General features: G+C 41.4%; 1 long non-coding RNA gene across 1 annotated transcript in view; it reads left to right on the forward strand.

Annotated features, from left to right (window-relative positions):
* LOC109522810 (uncharacterized) overlaps positions 1-1,850 on the forward strand; it is a 23,021-nt gene extending 21,171 nt beyond the window's left edge. Inside the window, exon 3 of the long non-coding RNA XR_002169627.1 lies at positions 1,768-1,850. This is a non-coding gene — a long non-coding RNA (uncharacterized LOC109522810). The remainder of the gene's footprint in view (positions 1-1,767) is intronic.
* Positions 1,851-11,177: the final 9,327 nt, after the last annotated feature.

Genomic DNA, 11,177 nt, shown 5'->3' on the forward strand with positions numbered 1-11,177 from the left:
GCGCGTATGTGTGCACGCCCGCGCACGAGGAAAGGTATGATGCGGCTCTTTGCAGTAACACAGTAAAAACATTGGCTCTTAGTCTCTGACTGGTTGGCCACCCCTGGACTATAGTGTGACCTTGCTCTGAACCTTGAAATGTGACCTCCACTTGAACCTTATGGTATGACCTTGACTTGAACAGCCTTAGCAACGGAAAATAATGTTAACACCTTTTGCAGACATAGACCAGACAACGCTGTAAGTGCATCTCTTGGCTGGCTTGCGGTTTCGCGCTTGCATCCTTGGTCCAACCAAAAGTAAAGCCCCTGTAAACAATTATGGTTTTCGTGGAAGCCAGCATTAAGACGGCTTCTAAGTAAAGCTAAAATGTTGCAACATCAAAAGCACTGCCACTATGTTTGATGTCTTTCGAAAACAAAAGTATTTGAAGATTCCATTCAGAAATGATAAAAGGCCGAGAACATTAGAGCGGTCATCCAGAAACCGAAAGGGTGATATCCATTAGGAATTACGTCCTGCTTGGGATATATAAGACTTGTCTAGAGCTGTTGCTTTTGCGCATTTGTGCCTTGACCACAACGATTGCTTGTGTCACACTTGTGCCCTGAACACAACTTCTCCATTTCCAGCCTCTGATTTCGCACCTCACCTCAGCCCGAATTCAAACGATCACGCGGAGGGCCTGGGGGGAGCAGAGGACGGCGAAAGGATCCCGCCGTGTCCACATAAGCCTCTCCCTCCCTCACCTCCATCAGTATCTGTTAGCTTGATTGTTTTTAGTTATCATACATTTGCATATTATTAATGATAAATTGATTATGCTTGCAATGAAGAACGCTTATGCCTGCAATCATTAATTGATTATGCCTGCAATGAAGAACGCTTATGCTTTTAATAAAGATATAATGCTTTTGATCATTATATACTTACATTTATAATCAAGAATGCTTAGAGCACTGTGTGGCAGTTGAGGGACGGAACCACCTTTCCGAGGACGTGGTTGAGAAGAGATAAGTATTAAGACTAAACAGGAGCAAGGTTGGACAGTGGATGGAGCCATCAACACCAGCTGCAATGTGATGTTTTTGTAACAATTGCACACATGTACTTAATTTACACTCACATACACACACATAGTCAAACAAGTTCAGTGTGTCTTCAACAGCCCCCACCCTTTAGGTTGGACACACCTATGTAGTAGATTTCCCAATAAATGAGGGGTGAGGGGGGGAGATCGTTAGGTTTCAGTTCTCTGCACGTCACCCTAACGCTTCTCCTCATTCCCTCCTGGTACCAGAATTGAGTCTCCTGTCTCCTGTTTGTGTTTTATTCCTGACATTTTTGGGGGCTCGTCCGGGATCGCAATATACCCGATGCCTCCAGACGCTGAGTCGACGGCCAGGAAGACCGTGGCCATGGCTGAAACACCCTTTCCGGGACTGGGTTTCGTCTCCTCGTCTGGGGGCTGAGGGTTGAAGCGAATCCAGAGGAGAGAGGACTACTCTTGGTAGGTAAGGAACTCTTTCAAAGGTTGAATGAGTGTTTGCATGCCGGGTCTTTAAAGACGGAGTGGTCTTTAAAGCTGTTTTTAAGCCCTGAGCCATACTAGTCCCTATCAGGCAGACAGACAAAGTTGAGTCTTTAAAACTGCTAAGGGCGGCGGTGTCCTGTACGTACTTAAACTCCGCGTGTATATAGAACGGTACCTAGGTTGAATGTAATCGAATAAAATGCGCTGAATAAGTGACTGTGTAACTGTGTGAGTGGAGGTTTGCTACCTCATTCGAACAGGAAATGTTGTGTGGCAACTGTCTGAGGAAGCAGATGCAAGAATTTCTCGCCACTTATATGGCCATACTAACATATGGACAACTGCACTGATCTTTTTCTGGTATTTGTGTTCTCCTTTAGCACATGTGAAAGGGGATGTATTTTTGAATAATAACCTACATTTTATTAATAGATCTAGACCAGGGGTGTCAAACTTGTTTTTTTGGGGGGGGTTGCACCTTCCTTCGGTGGGCCGGTACGACGGTAAAATTTAATTAAATGTTTATATATTATTACTTGTACAACTCAACTTATCTGTGTTTATACAAGAATGCTTGGACTGCACTGACTGAGGCATCTTTGAGACTTCAACTGGCAGCCTGGACTGGAATACACTGATGCGCCTTAGTTGGCAGCCGTCTTCAAGAGATCTGCTTTTTTTTGTTGTTATTGTCATTTGTTTTAACATATGTTGTTTGTTGTCGTTCGCGTGGACCCGTTGTGGACTGTTTTCAGCATTTTGGCCATGACATTCGTCAAAGGAGAAGTATCTATGCTCGATGGTTGCCTCTTTTCGGCAGCATGCGTGTACCATCTCTGATTTTGATGGGGTAAAATGTCTCTGCTTGACAGTCCCAGGGCGCGATTTTTTTTGCACCTGTAATGGACAGCATTTCTCACAACCCTGTTTTGTTTAGCGGAGATGTCAGCACTGTTGGACAGCATTTGTTTGGCTAGACGGATGGCTGCTGCAGCCGAGGATGAGGAGAGAGGAGCGTCGCTGCGGTGCGCCGATCCATATTTGGAACTGCGAATCGCCGCTTGGAATTGAAGCTGATCTAAAATTGAACCAATTAATTTTATCGTCAATAAATGCTACAGCTTCTTGTTTATTTTTCAAACTTGCTTGTAGCCGACATGTGGGACATCATTCCCGTTTTGAGCATGACGTCTCTGATCCACTGGTAAGAGGAGACTTTAATTCTCTTTTCTATCATCTAGAACTGCTTCAAACAACAAGGCATATGCAAGAGTAGTTATGATTATATGACTGTCCATGTCTTTTTGTTATGTGTTCTGTTTTGTTATTTTATTATTTTGTGTTAACTGTTCTGTAAAGCGCTTTGTTACAGCTGCAGCTGTTGTAAAAGCGCTATATCATAGGTGTCAAACTCTGGTCCTGGAGGGCTGCTGTCCTGCATGTTTTCCATCTCTGCCTGTTGCCACACACCTGCTGTTTGAATTTGGCACTTTCTTGATCGATTGCAAAATTCAGCCGACGGGAGCAGCTTCGTTAGTAGCTCCTTACAGAGCCCGAGACTGATAAGGCCTGGCCTTTAGCCACAGATGCTCGACACACAGACATAAACAAATGACAATAACACATGCCTTGCAATGTCAACGTCTTCGTTGGATTCCTATTTTCTCCAGCCCCACGTGCTCCAACCTGATTGGCTTGTAGCGCTCCCATGCTGAGCCACTCGCCGATCTGCTTGTGACGCATCCCCGACTCCCCTCTTACATCCTCCCCATTCACTGCTTGTCCAGATTTGAGACATGTTGTTGTACTTGTCTTATAAATGTACGCTACATGTGCTGAGGTTTTTATTCCCGGGCTCAAACCATGCTCCCACCTCAGGAGAATGGTTGGAGTCTGTCATTTTGTTCTCCTTCTCTTCTTCCCTGTTGTTTTCTTTTCACATCTAATATCACAGGGCGCTTAATAGTGAACTGCCAGGCTGCCCGTTGTGTCTCTCCCTGTCGGTTATTGTTTTGTTTATTTTACTCTTGGCTGGTTGTAATGGGGAAAGTACATTCTTGGTGTTTTTTTTACATACTTGTCCAATACATTTGATTCTGATTCAGATTCTTTATAGGGGTGTGAAGATAAAAGTGGCTGACATATTGTGATTGGCTGACAAAAAATGGAAAAATGACAAATAGTTGTTGGAGAGGTACTAGTTGCTGGCTCTTGTCAAGGTCCCCTTGAGCAAAACATTGTACACACCTCTCCAGCTCAAGTGGAGCAGCACTCTTTGCACATTTCTAAACTCTCCTTGAAAACCTGCATGAGTGTGATCTGGTTCTTTGGTTGGTGAGCAACACAAACTGTCCAGTGTGAGTTGACTATAATTACTGTAATAAAAACAACACTATTGAAGAAACTCCACCTGAAGAAACTGAGTAGAATAATACCAATGAAAACATTTGTTGTTTATGATCCCAAAAACATTGATTCGTGGAAGAGGTGTGACATTATCACTACTGGACACAGGCATGACGCAGTAGCAGTACCGGTACTCTCCTTACCAGTGGAGAGAGTATATGTTTAGGAGTAACCACTTTGCACAATGTCTCCTTTCCACCTCATCCCTACTTTTTGTGCCAGGACAGTCTGAAAGTATTATCTACCTGGTACAAACGAAAGGAGCCTCTTGCAACGCAATGTAAAAGATTAAAGGAATGACAGCATAGACGCATCTGTGTGAATGCCCCATGGCATACCAAATATTCAGGTCAACAAGTCAGTTGCCTTGAGTGATGGCAGATGGTGTGTAGTTTATGTTTAACTAATGTGAAGAACAGAAAGAGAAGGAGGTTTCATGTAAGGCAGACAGCTATATTTGGGAGAAGTTGGAAATGTCCCTCTTATTGATCTGCAGCTTACACGGCGAAGGCTTCCTCCCAATATGTCTGACATGCATATTAAATCTGCAGAAATGAACCCATATTCTCTCTGGACACAATGAATGCATTCACATTGTAGCACATTTATATGCTAATGATATACCACTGTTTGGAGAGCCGTGTGAACCTGCCATTGCACAAATATATCACTGTGTTTGTGTGTGAATTATAGTGTCAAAAAATGTTTCTGTGTTAGACTGCCACTCATACCAACAATCTGCGTGAGGGAGCCATTTCAATCCAAATCTTCCATTGAAAACACCACACAATAATTTTGGTCCAATAAAAAGCAAGAGCGTGAAGAATAAATCAGCAGGTAGTACATTGCTATTATATTAAAAGTGGCATGAACAATACTGTTTTGCCGATTGTCACCCTGCTTATAATTGTCACACAACACCTTGGGGAGTAGGGGCAGTAAAAATACATCAACATTATTGAACTAAAAAAAGGGACTTCTCTTGTCAGTCATCTTATTAGTCTTATTTTGAAATTAAAAAAGATTTGAGACTTGGTCTTTGCTTTATAAATACAGTGACTCCAGTTTTGTTTTAGTTTTTTTGGTCACACCATTTTTTCTTAATTGTCGGAAACATCTACCTCTGTTTTGGTTTGGTTAAGTTGAATGAAATTTTAGTTCACCCGGTTGTTAATTTGCTTTAGAGAGTGACACAATGCATTAATTGTGTGCATTTGGGGACATTGATAGATATAGCAGCTGTGTGTCATCTGCATAACCGTGACATCTGAAGCATTTGACCCAAAGGTAAAATATACAGACTGAACAAAGGGGATGCAAAGACTGACCTTTGAGGGACCCCGCATGTCATGGCCATTCCATCAGATTCAAAACCTCCAATGGTCAGAAAGTACGGTAACTCATTTGCTCCAAGGAGGACCTGAACCATTTTAAGACTGTTCCATTCAATGCCACCCAAGTTTCAAGTCAAGTCAAGTCAACTTTATTGTCAAATGTGCTCTTTGTGCAACATACAGCACAGATGAAATTTCTTTCCTCTCAACCACAGGAGAGAGTATAGATCCGCTGCAGGTACCAGCACTGCCATTAACAGAACAGTTAACATAAAATGACAAAAAATTACAACACAACACATAAGACACAGACAGTGTCTGCTACAAGCTAAGTTTGAAAGCAAACAAGAAGTTTCCAACCTGCTCAACATTTTATAATTAATGAAGTCTGTATTCTGCTCATATTTGGTCATGCTGTATAACTTTCCCATGCCCACAGTGTAGCTTGGCGTCCTTGTAACAATCATCACCTCGAATTGGAATACTCCCTGCTGAAGACGCACAAACTTTGGAATGCGGCAAGCTGAGAATCGGTCTAAGAGAAACAAAAGTTATGATATCACACTTTGTGTCTCTGTACCGCCCTTCTGATGGTATAAAAATGATGTGAATCTCTTCCTGCTTCGCACTCGTGATGCGCAGCCATTGTCTGTAATTGGTGGGTGCCCAGAATATTCTGTTAAAAGCTTCGAAGGAACTGTTCATCGACTCCAGCCTTTATTTGAAGAGCCAACATTCTCCTCGTCCGAAATTCAACAAACACGCGGGGAAGAGGAGGCCGCTCTTCCCCCAACATTATCAATTGCACCAAATGCTGTGCTGAGATCCAAGTACAGCATTTGACTAGGACGATGCCTTCTCTGCATCAGTGTTCAATCTTATGTCATCAGTACTTAAATAAGGGCTGTTTCTGGACTGTGATGAGATCAGAAACCTGATTGTAGAGGTCTCACATGATCTAATATTACAAGTCCTCGGTGGGCAATTACTTTTTAGAAGCTGCCATGTGGAAAAACAGAGGGCCACATACAACATGATGCTAACTCACTTGTCTTAAGCATGAATTTGTTTGTTTTCTTTGTTTTTTTTTGTTTTTATATAAAGGAGTAAACTGTATCACCACTGGTGCAGCTTCTCGGAATTAGAACATTTAAATTCAAATCGGTGAAAAAATAAATTAGGTCACATCAAAATGACTTATCTCCACATATTAACAATTAATCACCAAAAAAAAAAAAATCTCTCCAGTGTCGGGCGGCCCGGTGTTCGACTGGTTAACGCATAGGACTCACAGTGCAGAGCGGCAGGGTTCGATTCCAGTTCCGGCCTTCCTGTGGGAATTTTTGCATGTTCTCCCCGTGCCTGCATGGGTTTTCTCCGGTTACTCCAGTTTCTTCCCACATTCCAAACACATGCATGGTTAATGGAGAACTCTAAATTGTCCTTTGGCGTGAGCGTGGATGTTTGTTCGTCTGTGTGTGCCCTGCGATTGGCTGGCAACCGGTTCATGGTGTGTCCCCTGCCTCCTGCCCAAAGACAGCTGGGATAGGCTCCAGCACGCCTCACGAACCTTGTTAGGATAAAGCGGATCAGAAAATGGATGGATGTCTGCAATGTCCATATTTTTCCTATATTTTTAAGGTTTGTTAACATTTTGAGCACACACGACGGCAGTATTAGCTGTTCTTATGGCTACAAAATCATTAGAAGGGCAAATTCCTCCCTTCCCTCGCCGATGAGGGAAGTAAGATTCCTGCTAACATGAGATTGTTGCTAACCTGAGGACCACAGGTGGTGTTGATGCAATTCATATATTTTTTTTCAATAGTTGCTAGAATAGACAGTGAAGTCACTGATGACTGCGACAATATATTTAAGTTGGCAACACTGAAACTAGGTTCATGCTCCTGTTTGTTTGGACTGCTGACAGCCATACACATCAAAATAAAAGCAGTGCATACTTCATGTTTTATTTTGACTTCCTAAACTGTGATCTAGTATTGAATAGTGCTAATCTTGCAGTGATAACTGGAAATATTGGCTTGTTCAGAGGCTGACAAGCTATCCTAACTAGTTTAGTAACTTAGACTTATTTCTTCTCATTTTTTGGTTGATTTTCCATCACTTGTAATCACAGGAATACAACAAGGTTCCATAGCTTCACTAAGGTCCTGACTTATTCTGGGAGCAAACATTGTTGATAGCGGATATGCAGTCTGGACGCTGAACATAAACAAAATTGTGGGAACCAAGCATGCAACCAAAAAGGTTCAGGTAACATTGAGGTAACCAAATATCTTTCCAACAACTGCTTAAAATGTATGTCACTTGGAAGCGCTATACTTACGTGTTATGTTACGCGGCACACCCGATGGGATGCATGCATGCACAATTTCTGCATCTCGGCTACGGAGGCGCGCTAACTTCTTTTCACTAGTCTAACGCACACCAAAAGCATCAAATTTGCGAAAATATCATCGCAGTGTGCTGAAATGACATCGTTATCATTCATTTGTTGCTCCAGTTATCCAAGTGTCGCTGAAGCAATTAAAGCAACATATGTCACTTAATGAGCCATTTGCTGTATCACAGTACATGGTAGTCTGTGTAAACATAAACTTGCACATCTTATTTTGACATGCTCAACTCAATTTCAACCACAAAATAGAATACAGATTTTTTTTGTCACGTTTTATGGTGCAGATGCCATAAATTTGATCTTATGAAAACAGAAAAGACTACCAATCACAAAATAACAAGAATGACAAGCATATACTACTAACTGAAGTGCCGATAGCTTGGAATAAATTTAAGACGGAATTCACATTCCTCTGTATTTTCCACCAGAAAGCTGTCATGAGCTGCTGTACATCGAGTTCAGTAGGTACCAAACCCCCCAAGTGATGATGTGACCACATCACAAGCAATTCACTGATGACTGGGCGAGTCGACGAGACATTACTTCAATCTATGTAAAATCAAAAGATGGGCGCACACTCTAACTGTTTACCATAAGGAGTATATGTGAATTTTCCAATTGAAATAATAGAAAACGAACATGAATTGAAAGACACACTGATTATGGACACTGCGAACACACTTCGAGTAGCAGCTCTGAGCCTGGGGCGACCCCCATCTGAGCGTGGCTTTGCATTCATTCGGGCGACAAGGGTCTCTCTTCCTGGCATATGTGGCCATGACGCTTTGCCGTCTGGCCCGGAATTGTGGCCGTTGGACCTCCGTTTGCATGACTTCCCCTGGGACCTGACACTGCAACCCACCCAACGTAAGCAAATCAGTAAATTTGACTTGAAGTTTTGGACTGAAGCAAAGGAACCACTACTATTATATTAAAATAGGAAATATGTGACAATAGTGTCAAATTTGTGATTTTTGTTATTATCAGTCTAGCCTGATTATTGCTGAAGCAATAATACCATTTTGGAAGAATCCAAATGTTGCCACCAAATTTCAAGCAAGTCGTAAGTCAAGTCATAAAATCTTGCTCAGTCACAATATATGTTGGAGTGATAGTAAAAGTCAGTGCTCACACTCTAAAAAGAACATTTTTCTCAAAAAATTCAACAACTTGTGAAATCAATGTCTTCATTATTATAAAAATACATGTTTTTTCCGACTAATAATTCTGTATTTTCCTAACAAGGCAAACTGTGTTAAAATGCAGATTTCAAACTATTAACGAGATAACTTGTCAAATCAGGTCATTCAAGGTTAAGTCAAGTCGAGTCGTTCAGTTGTTAGGTCTCAGGTCACGTTTTTGGGAAGCAAGTCGCAAAAATGGCAACTTGAATCGAGGCAAATGACTCGAGTCCAACGCCATTCGCAGGTACCCACAAAAAGCAGCAGAAAAGTTCCTGGACAAGCCTTGGGAAATAAATGAGAGGGAAGACTACAATAGGAAAAGGCAGAATACAAATCCCAGTATGTGATTTCCAGTATCATCCAGATCTATGATTTCCTTGTCAGGAATGAATGATCCTGATATTGGTTATCGTGGCATATTGCTGATATGAAAATGCCATGGGTTGACAGTTAATTGAAATGGCTGCTGACAGAAGGCTGAACGACAGATGGATGAACATTTAAAAAGTTGTGCGTTGAAACAGATGCTGGCTGATCGTGGGTGCTCGTCACTTGGGTGATGGGCAGATTGGCCTCTGTGGATACACAATCAAAGCAACAAAACAATCTTTATTCATGGCTTCAGTATGTGCATGTTGTTTGTGTTTCAGTTAATAAATCATTCACGGAAAAAAAAAAACATTTTAAATACAAAAGACTCACACTGTCACAAAACATCTCCAATATTTTATTTTCTTTTTGAAGTCTTCTAAGTCTGCAGTCAATTTAATATAATTTGTTTTCAGTCTGTATCTGGATATACTGATTTACACTTCCCACATAACAGTTCCATGCTGCGGCATGGAACTGTTATGTTAAAAGCTTGGAACAAGTTAAGTTAAAAACTTGGAACATGGGTTGGAGTGTAGTTAAAAAATAAATAAAAATAAAACATTAAAAAATGTCCAGCATCAATTTCTGCTGCTTGACGATGTTGGACTGGATTAATGCTCAACTAATCACATTTCAAAGTGGGCAAAACCATATTTGATTGACAGATCTCAATTGATTATTCTCTAGTGTGGGGTTCGTTAAAAATGATGTTCTTTCTCCTTGATATTCCCATAAAACTGTTAAAGACTAACAATGTTAACAATTAAACTTGTTTGAAATTTACAGATATGGTTAAAAACAGATATGGTCAAGACAGGTGACCATGAAATGGAAACAGAACAATAAACAATTAGAAGGAAATGAAGCTAGTGTTGCAGTTTTCCAGAAATTAAGGAGCAGCTGGCTGATTTGAGTGGTTGTGTTCATGTGTATTCGACAGTAACACGGAAGTGGATTTACATACCTGTCACATCTCATCACACTCCCAGAGAAAAAAAATCCCATCCCATTACAGACCACTGAAAAAAAACAAGAAAAACCTTATCCCATTCCGTCCCGATGAAAACAATTCAAGTCTTGTCCTGCTCCCATTCATCTACATTAAAAAAATAAATGAATATAATAAAGTTCTGTTTTACACATTTATTGAACAGTTTGTCGCCCCTTTTTTCCTCATGGATTCACTCTTTCGTGCAATATTTTTTTTTCCTACTGGATAATCTCGCTCCTCCTGTAAATCTTTGACCCTATACCATCCCAATCCCATGATTACAAGTGACTCCCATTTGTGGGAATCCTGTGGCATTCTTAGGACAAAAAAAAAAATCAGCCTCCAATGTGTATTCCACAGCATTCTTCACAGTAGGAATGTCAGTGTAAAATATTTACCACATGAACTAACAGCCTAGTTTCCCCTCCTTTTGCCTTGGCTTGGGTCTTGACTAATACATGTTGATTGTTATCTTGCTTTTGACTTGCTGCACAAGACAATTTAACCTTTTCAGGGACAGCGGTTACAACAGTGGACTGCACAGCTGATCATGTTATCAGGTTACAGGGTGCATAAAAGGGTTAACATAAAGTCGCTGTTAGCTCTGAAGGTCACCAAAAAATGAGCGATATTTTCAATCATTGTTTTAGAACAGGGCGGCCCGGTAGTAGACTGGTTAGCGTATCTGCCTCACAGTTCAGAGGTGCAGAGTTCGATTACGGCTCTGGCCTTCCTGTGTGAAATTTGCATTTTCTTGCTGTGCCTGCATGGGTTTTCTCCAGGTACTTCGGTTTCCTCCCACATTCCCAAAAAATGCAAGGCAGGCTGGTTGAACACTCAAAATTATCCATAGGTGTGAGTGTGAGCGTGGATGGTTGTTCGACTCTGTGTGCCCTGCGATTGACTGGCAACCAGTTCAGGGTGTCACCCGCCGACT

This window comes from Hippocampus comes, unplaced genomic scaffold (genome assembly GCF_001891065.2).
Source record: "Hippocampus comes isolate QL1 unplaced genomic scaffold, H_comes_QL1_v1.1 scaffold270, whole genome shotgun sequence".
Taxonomy (NCBI): Eukaryota; Metazoa; Chordata; class Actinopteri; order Syngnathiformes; family Syngnathidae; genus Hippocampus; species Hippocampus comes.